At 42.3% G+C, this 14,653-nt stretch overlaps 1 long non-coding RNA gene across 1 annotated transcript; it reads left to right on the top strand.

Moving 5' to 3' along the window:
* The first annotated feature begins 507 nt into the window (after positions 1–507).
* Positions 508–13,140, top strand: LOC131833289 (uncharacterized). The gene is made up of 3 exons (XR_009354378.1): positions 508–550; positions 2,450–2,503; positions 12,938–13,140. It is a non-coding gene; the product is annotated as an uncharacterized LOC131833289 (long non-coding RNA).
* Positions 13,141–14,653: the final 1,513 nt, after the last annotated feature.

Raw genomic sequence — 14,653 nt, 5'->3', positions numbered from 1 at the left:
CATGTTTTAGCAATACAGTATTTCTTTTATTAAGGTAGGCACAGTGCTTTTTAGACATAATGTCAGTGCACACTTAATTGACTACAGTGAAGGGTAAACATAACTTTTATATGCACTGGGAAACCAAGAAATTCATTTGACTCGCTTTATTGCAACATTTACTTCATTGCTGTGGTCTAGAATTGAACCTGCAATATCTCTGAGGTATGCCTATGTATAAACAAATATAAACATATATAAAACTAAATATGTACACAAAAGACACGAGTTAGTGTGTCCATAGCAGTGCTCTTCATAATATCCCTAACCTGGAAGCTCTCCAAATGCCCATCTGGATGAATGAATTGTTGCATACTCACACAATGAGATGTGTGTTTACTGCAGTGAAAATAAATGATCTGTAATCTCGCAACAATATGAATGATTGTCAGGAACAGAACATGGAACTCAAGAAGCCAGACACAAAGGAGTTATGTTCTATGATTCCATTTATACAGAGTACAAAAGAGGCAATCTGTGGGGTTAGAAGCCAACATACTGTGTACCATTGGTGAGTGGTATTTTCTGAAAGAAAGTACAAAGAGGAGTTTCTGGGCTGCTTGTTTAATAGGATTGTGCTTCACAAGGCTAAGTACTAGTTATATGGGTGTGTTTGGTTTGGGAAAATTCATCGAGCCCACGGTGTAATTTTCTGTATGAATCTTGTATTATCATAAAAGATTAAGGAATATGCACACAAAAGGAGTCTCCAGGGTAGGACCTTGGATTGCTGGGGGAGCAGTGATGGGATTAGGAAAGGGACGAATGGTGGTAGGTACCTAAGGTCAATTTTATTCTCTTTGGGAGCAATTATGTATCCAGCAGACTTTTTTCTGGGGGTGATTTTGTGGGCATGCTGGTCTATGTTATAAGATCTTTCTTCCCTGGCATGATTCTAATATAATAGCCAAGATTTAAAATGTTTACTTCTGTCTTGATTTTTGTTTTTACAAAGGATTCGGGGCAACTTAAAAGAAGTGCGCACCAATTACTGGACAAACAGTTTCTATGAGAAAATCAGGTGGAATAATTCAGAGGAAAACACCGATAAAAATGGCTTTTAATGATTTTCTAATAGAAAAGCCATCTGCACCACCCGGTATCCCAAAGAGTTACCCAGTTTACTTTAAGAAGTATTTATTTATTTGAGAGAGAGTGAGAGAGCGCATGTGCCGATGGGGGCTAGGGGCAGGGGGAGAGAGAAAATCCCAGCGGACTCCTCATTCCGCAGGGAGCCTGGCTCATAACCTGAGCCACAACTAAGAGCTGAACGCTCAACCGACTGAGCCACTCAGGCACCAAGTTTATTTTGGGATGCAGTGGGTTCTGTTCTTGATTTTTACTAAATAGCTATGCATAACCTTAAGCAAGTCCTAAGATCTCTCCGGACAACTCCAACCCCAACAGTAACTTGGTTACCTTGACTTTTTTTATACTGAGAGCACTTGTTACATCTGAGGTTATCTTAATTTTTTTCCTCATTGTTTATTTATTTCCTGATTCCCTCTGTCTCTAATGTTTGAGTTTTCTAACTCCCAGTTTTATTCACTGCTGTGTTTCTAGTATTAGAACAGTGCATGGTCCATAACAGAACATTTTTATTTAATGATTGAAAAACCTGGACTAGGTCACCAAGCTGTTTTTAGCTATAACTTTTCTGGAACTCTAACATTGCACAAGCAATTTTGCAAGGCCAGTAGGGACTCAGGAGTTAACAAAATTCTGATTCTAGACTCAGAATGAAGGTAGAAAGCAGGATGGTAGTTCTCAAAGCACAGGCCAGGGATGCCTGGGGATTCCAACAACTCAGACGTTCATGGAGTCAAAAATTTTATTATAATACTGAGGCATTATTTGTATTTATGAATCGAATCATCTCATGAGCATCCAGTGGAATCTTCCAGAGGCTGCATGACACATGATACTGTACTCGACGGAATATAGAAGCAGAGATTAGAGTCCTGCTGTCTTCTATTATGCAAGGCATTAAAGAGATTTGCAAAAATCTCCAGTGCCACTCTTCTTGCTATTCTTTATTTAGGAAAACACAGATATTGTTTCATAAATATGCATTTTTATTAACATACAATGGGTTTAGTATTGTTATTTTTAAATGCATTAGAATATACATGGATTAAAATGCCCTTATTTCTAATGCTACCTGTAAACGGATGTAACCCACAGAAACTGAAGCATCTTCAGTAATTTTCTAAGAGTGTGAAGACAGCCTGAGCCCAATAGTTTGAGGACAACTGATGCAGGAAGCCATTGAGGAAAGGCCGGATGGGCCAGGATAGCCTGGCAAGCTAGGAATAACTCTTCTTGACTTACCTTTTCTTTCTCCAGGCTGTTCTCCTGCTCTGTAGCCTGTCCCATTAGTGATACATCCTACCCATTTCCCTTTTTCTAGAGAATTCCGTCGCTGTGGTTGCCTTCCTTGATGTCAGTTGCTACGATCGCTACGGTAAGTCAGAAACTATTCCATTACTGTTTAGCCAAAGTCTAAGGAACTTAAGTATCCAATGTCATTGTTTATTTGGCCAGGAGAATTTCTCTTGCCTCACTTTTATAACGCTCTCCATTTTCCAGGGCTGAGGGTTGTGTTTTTCTCCAAAGAGTTGACTCCAACTGCTTAGTTACTTTTTATCTGGTGCAATTCAGCACATTTCAGAAGTGCCAGGGGCAGCATGTTTTCATCTGTCCACACCAGCTCCTACCCAGGGCAAGGAGACCCAGGAAAAGGTAAACATGGTTGGCTGAGCCGCTGCTGCCTGGGATCTTAGTGGGACGTGTGTGCCAGCCTCCACTTCAGAGCCGCGGTCCCTGGGAGGGGCTGGCTCTGTTCAGACGTGTGCCAGGTTGGAGGAGAGCCGGGGTTGTACAAAAGAAAGCCACCATGATCCCTCCTGCTTCTTTCTCCACCATTCTCCCTCACTGTGCCCACTGTGTCTCACCACTGAATCACATGTACGTTGTAAGAACTTTTCAATGAGAATGGATGCTACACCTCAAACAGTTTTGTGATCCTGGATTTATGCGTCACACTGACAAATGAAGGGATTCCCCCACAGGATCTCATGCTGTTGGTGACTACTGGATGAGGCCAGTTTGAGGCAAAGTTCATGTGCATATTTGAGGCAGCCTAGTTCCCTCATGAAGTTTCATCCAATTTTCAAGCCTGCGAAGTCATCAGACAGTCATACTTTCTCTTCCTACAACGATAGCGTGATGTCAGAGGACTAGCGTGGGGTCTCGAGGTTAGGTGCTTGATTTTAACCCCATATCAATTGTTTGCTAACCACATGTTGCTGGTCAAGTCACTTAGCCTTTTTGAGTCTTGTTTTCTTAGTGGCAGCTTAGAATGATATCTATCGTATAGACTGACTCTAAGTCAGATTAAACATACTTTAAATAATTTCTTTTTTTTTTTTTTTAATTTATTTATTGGAGAGACAGAGATCACAAGTAGGCAGAGAGAGAGGAGGAAGCAGACTTCCCAAAGGGCAGAGAGCCTGACGCGGGGCTCGATCCCAGGACCCCTGGGATCATGACCTGAGCCAAAGGCAGAGGCTTTAACCCACTGAGCCACCCAGGCGCCCCTTAAAATAATTTCTTAATTCAAAACATCCATAGGCTTTAAAATTTTTTAATGTCATATTACTGTCCCCTGTGAGTTTGCGTTTTGCCACGGGTATTATATTAACTCTACATGATAAAATTCAGTTTTATTCTAAGGATAATAGCTTCCAACTCTACTGGGTCTGTCTACTCTTGGAGTAAAAATTACCGAGTATCATCAAATTCCTCCCTGATATGGAGGTAGACTCAGACATTCTAAAATTAAGTTTCTCTTTTTCAAAATTCCCTTAAGAGGCTGAACCGTAGAAAAAGCTTACTGGTGTCTCACTGCTCACCGAGGACAGACACAGGAGAGAGGAGAAAAGGCCCTAACTTTGAGGAACTGAATACGTGTTTATGTCCTTCCCACTTGGCTCCCCCTTTTCTAAACAGCTACACACACTGTGGCAATTTGGTTTTTGTGTCTTAAATATAGCTTTTGTGATTTTGTCCACCTAGAAACACAGTAGCATAAGAGTAAAAGGTACAAGATTTAGGGGTTGTTGCACCTGGGTTTGACTGACATTTTGTTCCTTGACCAGCTCGCTGACCTCAGGCAAGTTGTCGAACCTAAATGTGTAAGGTTCTTACTGCTGTGGTTGATGAAGACTACCCACGTAGGGTTTTAAAACAACACAGGTTTATTAGCCCACAATTCCATAGGTGGAAAGTGGTTTCTCGGGCTCAGCTGGTTTCTCGTTCCAGGCCGGAGAAGGGCCAAGTCCAAGTACCGGCTGGCTGGCCTCCTCCTGCCAACTTCTGGGAATAGTCGTCTTCTAGTCCCCTTCAGGTTGGTGGCAGAATCCTGTTCCTGGCGGTTGTAGGATTGATATCCCATTTCCTTGCTGGCTGTCGGTTTGGGGTTTCCTTCGCTCCCGGAGGCCTGTCTTTGGCCCTTGCCCACAGCCAGCAGTGGTGTGTCAACACCGTCTCCTGCCTGGAACCTGTTGGACTTCCTCCCTTTTTTCTGCTTCTCACCGCAAGAAGGCCGCCTTCTTTCTAGGACTCAGAGGCTCCGATGGGGCCCACCTGGGTAATCTGGGCTCCTCTCTCCATTTTAAGGCCTGTGACCTTCACTGCATTTGCAAAGTCAGCAGAATAGGGCTGTGGACATCTCCGGGGCCTGCTGTTCTGTCTGCGGGACGAAGTTTGATTTCCTGTATGGGAAACCTTGGGATTCATGCCTTCCCCACGGGGCCGTTGCTCGGATTGAGTAAAAGATCTGTGAAGCGCCTTGCGCTAGTGAATCGTTCTGACGTTCTGAGAGCTACCGTATCACACTGAAATCCAGATCGTGAGGTCCTCTGTGTGATGGGACAGGACAGCGGCGACCCTGCCTGTGTCTACACTCCCGCGCGCCGCTGCTGTCTTCACGTCCTGCCAGGCAGGCTCCCTCCTGATGATTCTCTTTCCTTCAGCTTCTCTCATGTTCCACCTGCGCGGAACATCTTCTGCCTCTTTTCTACGTTGGCTACCTAACATCTTCAGCCAAACCCCACCTCTTTCTTTCGTGTGTTTTCTGTTTTGGAGCTCACCAGCGGTATCTCAGCCCGTGCCGCTCTGCCTCGTCAGATTCCCAGGGCGCGTCTCTTCGGGGTCGTGCTGTTCTAGTCTAGACTGGGTGGGGTGTGTTCCCCTCCCCCGATTCTCAGCGCATCGACTTACTTTTGAGCACTTGTCATAATGCCATGTTCCCCACCTGTCACTGGTGTTTGGGTGACAGCTTCAGGGAGGCCAAGAATCCAGCATCGGACACCAGAAACTCCTGTCCCAAGCCAGCGATTCCCTTGTGGGCCCTCTTCCAGTTCCTCTGCAAGCACAAGGGAGTTCGTCCCAATCTGGTCAGTAACATCTGTCTGATACTTGTTTTCTCTCTAAGACAAAGAAAAAGAGGGGCATCTGGGTGGCTCAGTCAGTTGAGTGCCCGACTCTTGATTTCGGCTCAGGGTCATAATCTCAGGGTCGTGAGATCGAGCCCTGCATCGGGCTCTATGCTCAGAGTATAGAGTCTGTTTGGGTTTCTCTCTCCCTCTCTATCTGCCCCTCCCCCTTGTGCTCTTTCTCTCTCTCTCTCTCAAATAAATAAATAAATCTTTAAAAAAAAGATAAAAAGAGAAGCTCTCTGGAGGCAATAATGGACAGCTAAATGTAATAGCATAATTCTTTTGTTTATATCACATACTTGTATATTAATATACTTATATGAATTAATAATTATTTATATAACAGATACAATTAATTATACTTACAAAATATATAAAACATATATAATATTCCATATGTTTTATATAATAAATTTAAATCTCTATCTACAGTGGATATTATTCAGGTGATTATCTAGAAAAATCCTTGGAAATGGTAACTGAATGATTGACCAAAGTGAACACATTGACTGTTGCTGGATAGTCAGATCTGAGTTTTGTCATTGGCCTGCCTGTGTCCTTCGGCTAGAGAGGGGACTTCTCTGGGCTTTGGTTTCCTCACTGTCAAATGAGATTATTTTTACCTGGTCCATAGGGTGCTTGGGAAGATGGAATGAGATAAATTATGTCAGGAACTTGGCACAGTGGCCAGCACATAGTGACTTCTTGACTGCACTGGCTGTCACCCCTCTGACTGATGGGCATTCTTTTTGAGGCCAGCCTGCATAGCATTCCTTCTAGGTCACACTGTCCTTGAGAAGAGGTCACTCACATAGAGTTCTCATTTCCCAAACATGCATCCTCATGTATATTCTTTTACTTCCCATATAATAATTAAAAAAATCAGGAAGATGTTGCTGGAAATAGCCCAGTAACCCAGCTTTATTTGTGGAAATGAAGTCTTTTTCTTTGTAGAAGACTATGGGATCTCAGAGTAGGGTATAACATTTTTTTTTTCACTGAGATTTTATTGAGCTGTATGAAAATGTCTACATAAGAAATTTCTGCTTGGAATTACGCTTTCTTGAAACAAATGCAACAACATGAAAGCTCTTGTAGTAAAAGGTAGAGCCTGGTCTGGTTCCTAGAGGTCATAGCCCACACCAGGGTCTGTCTGGCAGCTCAGTGCTTTAACTACTGAGCGCAGAGATGAATGTGAGACAGTCCCTGGAGAGATGAAGCAAGCATTCTTGTGCGTGGTTTTGTGGTTCGTGCTTTTGACACCTCTTAACTTACATAAATGTCTGGCTCATAAATGCCATCAGTGAACTTTTGTAGGTAATTTTGGGGGAAAATAATTTATCTTTCACAATTCAAAGAAGAGAAAGAAATGTGTGCCTTCACATTTTGTTTGAGTAACTGGTCTTTTGGATTGAGGAAGCACTGACCGCTGACCCGAGGTGATGTACCTGACCTCGAGTAGTGTACTTGCTTTTAAGTCTCTTCCCCTAGAGCAAAAACCAAAACCCAAAACCCAAAACAACAAAATAAAAAACAAAAAGATAAGAAAAAGTCTATTGAAACAGGCTTTGGATTTCCACTATTAGAAATCCCAGAATATTTGGTGAAACCATTGTTTCCTATTGACAGGTAGTAGAAAGAGCTCCCATTTTAGAGTCAGATTTACCTGGCTGAGAATCCCACCACTGTCTTTGGACCTTGTGTAGTTTTCTTAATCTCTCTGAAGCTCAGCTGCTTCAACTATAAAAATAGTTAATAGTGTTTGCATTGCAGTACCAAATTACGCTGTTTCAAACCATTAAAGGAGATTCTATGAGTAGACTACCTTCCTCATCGTACCTAGTGCATAGTAGGCTCTCTGTAGTCAACAGTTACTACTGCTGCTGTCTTGGAGGGGTTTGGCTCAGTTACTATTAAATTTTATATATCAGAATGTCAGATTTTTCCAGAGTGATGGCTAAGGAGAATTCTCTAAAGCCATAAAAACGAAGTTTGGTTAGAGAATGGATGAAGAACCTCTAAGACAGAGGGTACACCCTAATGGAAGGCTTAAGGATGGACTGTTAAGGGTCACTGATAGAGAATCTGATACCCTTTGTCACCCTCCAAGTTTGCGTTGGGCTCGCCTGGGACTGGGTTGCAGAGAAAAAGTCCCAGGCCAAGGAACTTCTAGCCACTAGCATTATCTGCATCTGAAGAAGAAGGTGAAGATGAAGAGGGACCAATTAGGACAGGAGGAGGACCAGGGGTGCTCGTTTTTCTTGCTAATATGGCATCTTTGTATACCAGCTGTTGTTCTTTTTCTCCTAGATTTCAAATATCAGTACATTAATGCTGTTGGCAAAACACAGGTTAAATCAATGCTGGCAGAAGTATCATGCTAAAGGGAGGTTAAGTCTTCAGTTGTAAATCTATCCAGGTAAAGACAAAAAATATGGCTATTTGAGCAATCTCAATAGCTTCTGTAATTTTTAAGATTATAGTTTAGGGGCACCTGGATGGCTCAGTCAGTTGTGTCTGTCTTGGGCTCAGGTCATTATCTCAGGGTCCTGGGATTTAGCCCCACACTGGGATCTCTGTTTGGTGGGGGGTCTGCTTCTCCCTCTCTCTTTGCTGAATAGAAAGAAATAAAAAAGAAGAAAAAAGATTATAGGTTAACATTTGAGTGGGCAAGGACTGTATTTGTACCTACTTAAAATTTTCTGTTAAATCATTCTTTTTTTAAACATATTTTTGATTTTTATTTATTTATTTGATGGAGAGAGATCACAAGTAGGCAGAGAGGCAGGCAGAGAGAGAGGAAGGGAAGCAGGCACCCTGTTGAGCAGAGAGCCAGCAGATTGATGCGGGGCTCGATCCCAGACCCTGGAATCATGACCCGAGCCGAAGGCAGAGGCTTTAACCCACTGAGCCACTCAGGCGCCCCCTGTGAAATCATTCTTAATGAAAATTTGCATAATTTTCTATTGAAGAACATCTACTTACAAACTGATCATATATTTATATTATATACATGTTTCTTGAATAATATAGCATAATATATTCACATAATACATAACATACACCTATGAATAAAATTTAGGAGTAGATATGTGACTTATGTTCAAGTGAGGTCTTATATATCAAGCTTATCTAAAAAGATGCTGTGGCAACTTAGATGATAAATTATTTCTGGTTTTGATCCAAGTATATCTCCCACACAAATAGAGCAGTCTTTGGAGATCAGAATAATGATGTAATTGAAAAAAACAGAAATCATCAATATTCTTTCCTTGCTATTGCTTCTTCTTCCAATATTTTTAATGTCACGAGCTCCCCAGAATGTTCCTAATCAAATCTTACACATCATTGTTAATTGTGATGCTGTCTCTTGTCAAAAGTTTGCTTCTAAAGGAGAAGACTCTGAAACTGCTTCCAAATTTCAATGGACTAAACACATAACAATTTTGATGTGCTACTTGACATGCCCACACATATTGGTAAAGGGAGATATCTGTTCAAAATATGATCCATAGTCTGATAGCACACACGGTGCTTGTTTCCATCATAGCACATACCATACTGTACAGAAATCTTGAAGGAGACTAGAGGTGCATACTCCTTATTGTTGGTATCCTTAGTCCAAGCATATAGCACAGAGAAGGCATTGTAGTCAAGGCTGCATGAACATGTTGGACCTGTTGGGTAGGAAGTTGTTGTGCAACATCCATGAGGAGCTGCCCAGTAGGCACTTGGAGCTCAAGATATAGATTCATGTAGAACCACTAGCTGAAAGTTTGTGTCTAGAACCATGCGTGTGCCTGAATTTATCAACTGAGAATTGTTAAGGTGGGAAAGGTCAAAGGAAAAGATGGAATTTTGAAGGGCGTGAAGGTGTAAGAAATGGGGACCATTTTTGCTAGTTCAGCAAAGCTACTCAATGGACAAACCAAAGAGGAAGGGAAAAGATGGAGATAATGCAACGTGCCGAGCAACCGCAGGAAGAGAACTCTTCAGAAGAGAATGATTGTAGGTGTCGAGTGTTCCAAAAAAAGTAGACAAAGGACTGCAAGTTGCTTATTATATTTATCACCAAGAAGGGGTGTGTGTGTGTGTGTGTGTGTGTGTGTGTGTTACAGAGAGAGATCTAGACCGAAGCAGCTACTGCATCGGGCTGTTGTGGTAAAAACCATAGTGTAACAGAATGAGGAACAGAGGGCAAGTGGGGAGTGGAGAGAAATATTTTAGGAAGCTTAATTTTAAGAGAGAAGATGAGATTAGGGTAGTAACTGGAGTGGGGAATGAGGTACAGAAAGACGCCTGATCACAACTCAATGCCAATGGTAAGGTTGATGGTATGAAATAGTAACAGTGGAGGACCGATGGCCTTAGGGCCATGTGAATCCAGGAAGGAACGAGCAGCTGAGGAGAGATGCAGGCGTTAGCCTCACACAGACAGGACTTGTGTGGGGAGCATAGTTCTGCCACTGTCACAGGAAGAAAGGAAAGGGTGAATTTATATGAAGGCGTGGTATCAGAATTTGAGGGACTTCCTATCTGGTTATTTTTTATTTTCTTTGTGAAATACGTGGTAGGTCCATCTGGGACAGGGGTTATGGGGTAAGAGGTTTGCTGAACACAAGAAGGTGTGGGCATAGCGTCTGTGGAGAGCAGTAGAGGGGACTGGCCAAGAAAATGTAAGATCGCCAAGATGCACAAATGCCCGTATCTGGTGAAGCTGGCCTAAAATCTCTAGAACACTAAATTCATCTTCTTTCTATCACGTGTCACTTTCCGCATGAGATAAAGAAGAAATTAAAAAAATAAATTCTGATGAAATTCAATTGAATTGAAGTTCATTTCCCTTCCACTTTATCACGGACCATTGAGAGAATGGGCTGAGGGACCACATTGTGTGGGATCCAGTTCTGCCTCTGCCCCTTGATAGCTGTGTAATCTTGGTCCAGCTGCTCCACCTCCAGCTTCCCGTGTCTTATTGGTAATATGTGCATAATAATGTTACTTCTGTCCTCTAACTGTTGTAAAGAGCTAATGAGTTAGTACAGGCAAACCAGAACAAGCGTTCAATAAATGTGAGCAATTATTACTGCTGAATTTGTGGCAGCCTCTGAGCTCAGCCTCTCAATAAGCTTGGCTGTTTGTTTGTTGACCCGCAGGTTAATTTCCTTCATCTCCCACTTCCCGTAGTTTGTGTGGCTGAGATACAATTTCAACATTCCATTTACTCATCCATGTTTCCCAGCCATCTTGAAGTGAGCTGGGGCTCTCTCTCTGCATTTGCCCAATGACTGACAGCTGGAAGGAATTCATGTCTTTCCTCCTGGGCCAAGAGACAGAAGAACTGCACAATTCTGCAGTTCTCTTTTTTTCTGCCATAGCGACTGAAAGAGCCATGTACTCCACTTCGGAAAGCTAGACAATGGGGCACCACCTTTGCCTGAGATCTCGGAGTCACTGCGTTGGGGGGTTGTCCTTGCCCCCCGACACTATAGCAGAATTCGCATGGATGGAGAATCAAATCCTTGTTATACCAAGGCCACTGACACTTGGGGGTTGTTGGTTACTACAACATAATTTAACCGACCAGGATTAAAATACCTTGTTCTTGCTTGAGTCAAATTGAAAAAAACAAAAAACAAAAACCCGAGTTCACTGCTGATAACAACTCAGCGGCGAATTTTGTATTTGTAAATAAAACAATATGGCGCTGTGTTGTCAAGGAATGAAGGTTCCTTGGCTAGTCCTTGATAAAAAATAAATGTTAAGGTATTATATTTTCAGTCCTTTCTAGAGTCAAAATTCAGTTGGGTTTTTTAAAATTGCTCTTTCATGGGCAATTATTAAAATGTGAAAAAGGGAAGTTTTAGATTTCCGTTGAGGATCTTCAGCCATCCACTTGGGTTATTGGCAGAAACACTTGTAGTGGGTAACATAGTAATTGTTGCTCATAGACAGTGTCAGAACATGGCCTCTACTTTGAATCAGAAAATCAAAGAACCGTTGACTCTCAGAGCAGGAAGGGGCTTTATGGCTATCTACCTAATCCATGCTCCCCCCATTTTTTTAAAGGGTTATCCACATGGATATCTCATCTAGTGGCTCACTGCAGGTGGCACTGTTGTTAAGACAGTACTAATTTGAAGGGAGGGAGCGTTAAACTTGGTGATCTTGGGGCACCTGGAGGGCCCAGTCAGTTAAGCATCTGCCTTCAGTTCAGGTCATGACCTTGGGGTCCTGAGATCCAGCCCTGCCTTGAGCTCCCTGCTCAGCGGGGAATCTGCTTCACCCCTGACTTGTGTGCGCGCTCTCTCTCTCAAAGAAATAAATAAAATATTAAAAAACCAACATGGAGGTCTTCTTTGCAGAAATGTCTGTTCATGACACATGAAAAAGTGCTCCATATCACTCGGCATCAGGGAAATACAAATCAAAACCACAATGAGATACCACCTCACACCAGTCAAAATGGCTAAAATCAACAAGTCAGGAAATGACAGATGCTGGCGAGGATGCGGAGAAAGGGGAACCCTCCTACACTGTTGGTGGGAATGCAAGCTGATGCAGCCATTCTGGAAAACAGCATGGAGGTTCCTCAAAATGTTGAAAATAGAACTGCCCTATGACCCAGCAATTGCACTACTGGGTATTTACCCTAAAGATACAAACGTAGTGATCCAAAGGGGCACGTGCACCCGAATGTTTATAGCAGCAATGTCCACAATAGCCAAACTACGGAAAGAACCTAGATGTTCATCAACAGATGAATGGATCCAGAAGATGTGGTATATATACACAATGGAATACTATGCAGCCATCAAAAGAAATGAAATCTTGCCATTTGCAACAACATGGATGGAACTAGAATGTATCATGCTTAGCGAAATAAGTCAAGCAGAGAAAGACAACTATCATGATCTCCCTGATATGAGGAAGTGGTGATGCAACATGGGGGCTTAAGTGGGTACGAGAAGAATAAATGAAACAAGATGGGATTGGGAGGGAGACAAATCATAAGTGACTCTTAATCTCACAAAACAAACTGAGGGTTGCTGGGGGGAGGGGGTTTGGGAGAAGGGGGTGGGGTTATGGACATTGGGGAGGGTATTTGCTTTGGTGAGTGCTGTGAAGTGTGTAAACCTGGTGATTCACAGACCTGTACCCCTGGGGATAGAAATACATGTTTATAAAAAAATAAAAAATTTAAAAAAAAAGAATGAGAATTCAACAGAATAAAAGCCCCTACACAAACAAAACAAAACAAAACAAAACAAAACAAACAAACAAAAAAACCCAACATGGTTCTCTTTTGGTTTGTCTGCCTTCATGAAATTATGACGACCTGGCTCCATGTTTCTTTAATGTCACTTACACCACCCCTTTCTGTTTTCTGCACATAGGCTCTCTTTTAACTGGACAGAACATCTGGTCATCACAGGCCTGCCTCCTGTGGCTGCCTGTGGGTCGCCCCAGGTGTACAAAACCTTCCCAGCTGGATGCCACTGTCACACACACACTCCTGTTTCTGAAGTGCCACTGGTCATCCATATCCACGTTAAGAAGCAGAGAGACTCCTGAGGTCTGGGCAGTAAAAACAACCACATAGAAGGAGAAAAATGAAGACAGAGCAAATGAGGTGGGAGAGAAATTATATAAAGAGCCCTTTTGGGGTGCCTGGGTGGCTCAGTGGGTTGAGCCTCTGCCTTCGGCTCAGGTCATGATCTCAGGGTCCTGGGATGGAGTCCTGCATCGGGCTCTCTGCTCAGCAGAGGGCCTGCTTCTCCCCCTCCCCCGCCTCTCTGCCTGCTCGTGATCTCTCTCTCTCTCTGTAAAATAAATAAAATCTTAAACAAACAAAAAACGATGTTAAAAGAGCCCTTTTGCTCCACCTGCCTGGCTGGATTCAGTGACCCCAGTGGCACAGCTCGGATGAGGCTGGGGTTTTGTCCCTCTCACGTTATAGGGGGTGATGCAGAATCCTTGGGGCACCAGTCAGGAACTATGGGCAGGACCAAAGGAGGAATGATCTATGTGTAGAGTTAGGGTAGAGGATTAATTTTTTTTTATCAGACTTCATAAAAAATTTATTAGTTGTATTAATGGTCATGAGGTGTTTAATAACTAAAAAAGAGGAATTTTCTCTAAAAATATTTTTTTAAGTAATGTTACTTATGTGTGCTGGCTATTTTTTATCAGTTTGTAAAATGTGGTATCATTAGTTCTGGTATTCAGGATGACTTGGGGTGCTGTGTTCATTTAATAGGCTTTTATTACTATTAGTTGTGAAATTGTGTTATACTGAAATCGGAATAAAAATAAAATTTAAATTCCCAAGTTCAGGCCAATTCTCCTAAGTAAATCACAAATACATAGATTTCAGTGAATCTTTATTCTTGTCCTTAATAACTGATGTTGGGAAGACCAGTTCTTTTAATGATTTTCCTTCTGCTAAATCTAAGAGTGCTTATTAGTGGCTCAGATGTGATTGTCCCCTTTATTCTTTTCTTATTGAGCTATCAAACAGTGTTGCCAAAGGCTTCTCTGTTTCCCTCGCTGCTGTTTTTTTCCTCATGAATTATGGTGCGATTCAGCTGGGTCCAACGCTTTGTCAAATTGAATAGTTTTAATTGCCTTATTTGCAATGGGAAAATCTTTTAATATTTCACGTTGTCCCTCAAGAAATTATATTTCTACTCATATGACATTTCTCTCTCCTTCATTTGTGAATAACAAGATAAAGCTACAATGACTAGACCCTCCATGATAGAGCTTATCATTCTTCCCTTTGCCTCCTGCCCCCGCCCCCATCTCTGCCTCTCTGGGTCTCTTCAGCTGTGATGGATAAAAGGGATAGAGACCTGAGGGGTTTGAAGTGGCGGGGTGGGGGAAGGTTGGGGTACCAGGTGGTGGGTATTATAGAGGGCACGGATTGCATGGAGCACTGGGTGTGGTGAAAAAATAATGAATACTGTTCTTCTGAAAATAAATAAATTGAAAAAATTAAAAAAAAAAAAGGGATAGAGACCTAACTCAGCGAATCCATCCTGTATTTCCTCTTTTTGAAGATGATCTTCATTATGTGTCTCTAACCAGTGTCTTTCTGCACTGAGAAAAGA

The sequence above is a fragment of the Mustela lutreola genome, chromosome 6 (assembly GCF_030435805.1).
Source record: "Mustela lutreola isolate mMusLut2 chromosome 6, mMusLut2.pri, whole genome shotgun sequence".
Lineage (NCBI taxonomy): Eukaryota > Metazoa > Chordata > Mammalia > Carnivora > Mustelidae > Mustela > Mustela lutreola.
The sequence above is the reverse complement of the archived record's forward strand: the minus strand, read 5'-3'. Positions and strand labels throughout refer to the sequence as shown.